This window comes from Chrysochloris asiatica, unplaced genomic scaffold, assembly GCF_000296735.1.
Source record: "Chrysochloris asiatica unplaced genomic scaffold, ChrAsi1.0 scaffold00121, whole genome shotgun sequence".
Classification (NCBI taxonomy): Eukaryota; Metazoa; Chordata; class Mammalia; order Afrosoricida; family Chrysochloridae; genus Chrysochloris; species Chrysochloris asiatica.
In genome coordinates, this window is record NW_006408639.1 from 9527398 (window position 1) to 9533314 (window position 5917).

Sequence of the window (5917 nt, forward strand, 5' to 3'; positions counted from 1 at the left end):
ATCTGGATCAGAGAGGTGAAGAACTTGTCCAAGGCCATACATCCAATGTGGATGGCACCACTAGGATTGACACAGTTCTGTAAGACTCCCAGGCCTGGGAATTTTCCTCTGTATCTCTTTACCTCCACAAAGGCAGATTTTAAAAGAGCTGGAGAACATTTCTTCAAGGAGCTGCTTCTCACAAATTTAGCAAAGCCACCTGTCCTGCTTTGCTATGAAACATCCCAGTGTCACAACTTCCTCTGATATGTTCTTTAATTATTTTTCTGAAAACCTTATTTTGATTAATTAAATCCAATCTGAAGGCTGGTGCGCTGACAGGCCCAGTTCCTGCTCTGAGCCTCCTGGGTGGCATGAGAACATGTGAGACTTCTTACCTGAAGGATGTCAACAATTAGAGCCCATTTTGATTGCCCGAGTACGAGCTGACTGGCTTGGAGAACATCAATTAGCTCAGCGGCTAAATTGTGCTAAATGTTATGAGTTACCAAGGGGATCCATGGTCAGTGCCAGGATTTAAGTGGCTCCTGTCTTCGGGGATCATCTTTCCTGAATCGTGGTCACATTCTGGGCTTGGCAATTATCGGCCGACTGATTAGGCCTTGTCCATTATGGAGAGTGATTCTTCCTAATCGCCAGCTGCTGGGGAGGCATGCTTCCCAGCATCGACCAACGCAGGTACACCCCGTCTGACGAGCAGGAGGCGGCCTCGTATGGCGCAGCACCCGTGTTGGGCTCACTCTCCCTTGGGAGGGGGTGCAGGGTCTCAGGGCAGCCCTGAAGAGCATAGAACCCCAGGCCACTCTTGGGAAGTTTGAAATAATCTCTGATGGCCAGCCTAGAAAGAAACGGAAACTCCCTAGTGCCAGGCACTGAACTAATAATCACAACAGTCAGTATTTTGTTGTTTTTGTCGTTGTAGGTTTATGTCAAGTCACAACAAAACAAAATGTTGCTCAGTCTTGTGCCATCTTCACAGTTGTTGATTTGCTGAAATCCATTGCTGCCGCCACTGGATAATTTGAATGCCTTCCAGTCTAGATGGCTTATCTTCCAGTACTATCCTGGACAATCTCCTGTTCTGATCCATAAGGTTTTCATTGGCTAATTTTTGGAAATAATGTTGCCACGCCTTTCTTCCTAGTCTGTCATAGACTGGAAATTCCACTGAAACTTGTTTACCATGGATGACCCTGCTGGTGTTTGAAATATAGGAGGTATATTATCTGATGGAATGAAAAGAAAAGAAAAAGACAAAGCTACAACAGATAAAAGACCTCAGGAATGTATATCTAATTGACACGACATTGCGTTAATCAACAGCTGCACTTTTTGCACAATGTGACTGTGAGGGTTCTGAACAAGAAGGGTTTCCTGTTGGAACTGCAGTAAATTTTCTGATTATAGATTATCATTTCTTCTGGGGCAGAGTTTTACAGTTCCTCTAATGCATTTAGGACGACTGTCTCAAAGCAGCCTGCAGCTTTCCTGAGAACTCCTCACTCTCTCTCCTGCTAAGAATTGTAGCCCCTTTCTGCTGAATTTTGAGAACCTTTTGTTACCATAGCCACCACTTCCACTACCAGATCCATAACCACCACTATAAAGACTCCCGAGCTTCTTCCACCAAAACTGCCTCCCCCTTTCATGGGTCCATAATTTGATTACTGTTGTCCACTATAATTTCAAAAATCATTACAATTACCATCACCGCCATGGTTACCATGGCCAAAATTTCCTCCTTCATTGTAACAATCATACCTCCACCACATTGGTTTCCATATCCTGGTCCACAACCACCATAGCCCCCTCTACTACTATAACCAGGACCACACTCAAAATCCATTCTATCTACCATCACCTCCACCATAACTACCTCTGCTGCCACCACCACCGTAGCCCCTCTACTACTATAACCTCCATAGTTGCCACCATCACCTCCAAATCCATTCTATCCGCCATCATCGCCACCATAACTACCTTTGCTGCCACCACCTCCACCACCATAGTTTCCTCTTCCACCAAAGTTTCCACCACGACCAAAGTTCCCTCCACGGCCCATAAGGTTGCCCGATCCACCTCCACAAGCTCTCTGTGATCCAGCAGACTGCATCTCTTGCTTAGGAAGGGTCTTTTTTCACTTTCCAATTATGCCCATTAATAGTATGGTCTTTCTGAACAACAATTTTGTCAACTGTATCCTGATCATCAGAAGTTACAAAAGCAAATCCTCTCTTTTCCACTCTGCCTGTTTCCATAACTTCTATGGTTTCAATCTTGCCATACTTTTTCAGAGTAGTCTCTCAAATTATATTCTTCTGTGTCTTCTTTAAGGCCACCAACAAAAATTTTCTTCACTGTTAAATGGGCACCAGGCTTTACAGAATCCTCTCTAGAAACAGTTCTCTTTGGTTCCACCACATGCCCATCAACCTTGTGTGGCCGGATGCACATTGCTGCATCCACCTCTTTGACACAAGAGTAAATCACAAAACCAAAGGCCCTGGAACGTTTTGTCTGGGTATCTCTCATCACCATACCATGTGAAGTGTGCCCACTTCTCAAATGTTCTCTTAAACTATCATCTGTAGTTTCAAACCTCAGACCCCAATAAACAGTTTTCACAACTGCTCTGGTTCCTTTGGATCATGATCCTCCTCCCCCTGGCGGTGGTGGCAACAGTCGGAGTCGGGCTGGCAGCGACCGGGTGGCAGTTTTACCTCCATTTTGAGACCAGACTCACCTATTTCAACTCCAGTTCAATCCAGATCATCAGTTTTACATTCAAAAAATCATAGACTTTGCTTCATTACATGGTTGCAATTCCCTGCATGCACCAACAGTTAAGAACATTGACCTCTATTCACTTTAACCACTGCATTCCTCCGTGTCTCCCACCACCCCCATCTTTCCTCTGCCACCCTCCCTGTGGTTGTACATTGCCTGTCCTTTCACCATGTCAATGCGTGTCTACCCTCTAGTGCATCATTTCCTCTTCCCCCAAAACCTTCATAGATTATTTCTTTTATCAAGACCCACCCCCCTTTTGTTTATGTACAAAAACCACAGGAATATATGATCATTTAAACAACCAAAGGGCACATTCTGGAAGGCTCCTTCCTGACTGCCAACATACAACTTTTCTAGAGTCCTCGACTGCTCCCTCTCTCTCCATGCCATCGCCTCTGCCTCTATGTCCTATGTCACTGCTTCTCTGGATAAGGTCCCCCATTCTGCAAGGTTCAGGAACCCAATACAGGGTTACGAGTCAGAACCGACTCAACAGCACTTAGCAACAACAACAATTTTGTGATTGGAATCCTGGTGTGATGCTGTGAGATAGGCACTGGACTGCTAACCACAAGGTCGGCAGTTCAAACCCAACAGCCACTCCTTGGGAACCTTATAGAGGGTCGTGATGAATCAGAACTGACTGGATGACACTTACTAACAACAGGCCTGTGATTGTAGACCCATTTTGAAGTGAGTTGTTAATGAGCCAGAAGTAAGGTGGAACTAAAGAGTAAAGGTGTCCCCACATTACTAAAGGATGTGACTCAAGTCATCACCCTTCGTTTCCTTTTGGGAGCCTGGTCTGTTTTGAAAAGGTTCTTTTGCTCTGGATCTTGCCTCTGGCTCATTCCATGTAACCTCCAGTTTGGAGGACTTTGGACCCATCACCTGGCCTGATTCACCAGCCTCATGCATCAACAGCCTGTTGTCTGACCTGCCGATTTGGGTTCCTCGGCTCCTGAGACTACGTGGGCGAGAAAACTCCTGCAGACTGATCACTGAACTACAGATTTGGGACTTGCCGGCCTCCACAGTTGTGTGAGCCATTTCATTTGACAGTTGTGAGACCTTGCAGCGTCTTGTAGATCCTTGGGACATGAGGGTGGGAGGAGTGGTAATTGATATCAAGACCATGGAGGATATAACATATTGGACAGTTGGGAAATCTTGAATATCCACCTCATAGAGACCAGCCTCATGCTGATGTTTCTAAGAGAAAGGATTCATATCCTCCCTCACCTATCTTCTGCTCCTCTTGCAGTCCTAGCTATGAACCAGTCAGAAGGCATGGCTTGCTTATTAGGGCTCAGTTTCTGTCTGAGGATAGAGCAGTACCTTAATATTAACCACACTAAAAGTAATAATTTACAGTTATCTATCACCCACCCGCAACGACTATCATGCACATTGTCTCATTTCACCCTCCCTAATAGTGCCGTGGAGGCAGTGATGGTTCAGTAGTAGAATTCTCTCCTTCCATACGGAAGACCCAGTTTCAATTTTCTTACCAGTGCACTCATGTGCAGCCACCAGATCTCTGTCAGAGAAGGCTCTGTGTTGCCATGGTAAATTTCAGTGGAGCCCAGACTATGACAGACTAAGAAGCAAGGCCTGCTGATCTACTTTTGACACCCTATTTATCACAAGTGTCCATCCTACAACTGACCATGGGGATGATACTCTGCATGGGCTCACCACGAACCAAGGGCTGACTTGATGGCAGCTAATAAAAACAATAGCTCTGTAATGTTGGGACTACAGTCACTTCACTTCACAGATGGGAAGATGTTAAGAAACCAGAGCTTCTTCCTGGTTCCGTCATGGCCTATGAAGTGAATCTGAATTTGTAAAATGTAGTTGTCCTGGAACAGTCACCAAAACAGGGGTTGATGCCATGCTAGAAACGTAATCTCCCTCTTAGAAAACAAAAACAGCATGTGTGTTGCACAGCAACCAAATTTTTTGATTGGTCAAGTAGGTAACAACAGTGTCCAGCTCAAAGATGGCAGCTGATCATGCTGCTTTGAATGTGTGTCACTGTCCAAAGTGCTGATAATAATCCAGTTTTCTGCATCAGCCTTCTGGAAAGGCTCAATAAACCTCTTCTGAGCCCTCTCATTCCACAGGTTCCGCCTGTAATTTTCCCCATTATGGCTTTCATTCCAGTTGTTGGTGTTGTTAATCACCGTTGAGTCGTTTCCAACCCATAGCAACCCTGCATAGGGTTTCCAAGGAGCAGCTGATGAGCTTGAACTGCCAACCTTGTGGTTCAAACTGATTTAGCAGTGCAACACATTAACCCACAGCACCACACCAGGACTCCTTTATTCTAGTACACCCACATTTTCAGGTCTGTTCAGATTTCACTGTGTGAACCATGATTCATACCAAGGTCAGGCAAGAAACTCCTAGAGGACCCATGACTCTGATCTTCCTAACCCAGGTGCTTAACTTCTAAGACTCTGCCAATGTACAGACACAGGTCCTAGTGAGTCACAGCCAGGGAGAAACTCCTAGAGGTATAGTCAGCCAGAACAGGCCACTTCTATTGATAGGCCCAGCAGGACACTTCTATCTAAAGGGCTTTGTTTGTAGGGAAGGTGTCAGATATGGGGCTAATATGGTCAGTATTAACGACTCTTACAGTCAATTTGAAAGACAGACTGGGTGCTTCTCTCCTTTAGAGCTTGGGCCTGTTTCCCTATAGCTCAGGAAATCCTATGGGGTCTCTGTTTTGCATATATCGGGAGATTTTTGATTGAAGATGGCTAACTGATCATACATGATTAACTTCTGTTCTTCCTGAATAAAACAATAAAGGATGATCTAAGAATTTCAAGAAAACTTACAACTTGAACTAGAGAGATAAAGAACAACACAGATAAAGAGACTCCAGTAGAAACAGAGGTAATTGCAAACACCAAAAAATGTTTTTAAAAAAGAAAACATTGTTTAACTGGTATCCTCAGAAAGTCAAGATAAACATAGTGCTGTTGTGTTGAGTCAGTTCCAACTCATGGAGACCATGTATAAGGTTTCTGAGAGTGGCTGGTGAGTTTTAATTGCCGTTACCAACCTAGAGCTTATTCTTCAGGGCCACACCACAGCTCATATGTTGTTGTTG

General features: G+C 44.7%; 1 pseudogene; it reads right to left on the reverse strand.

Moving 5' to 3' along the window:
• Positions 1-2120: 2120 nt before the first annotated feature.
• Positions 2121-5917, reverse strand: part of LOC102812681 — a 9733-nt pseudogene continuing 5936 nt past the window's right edge.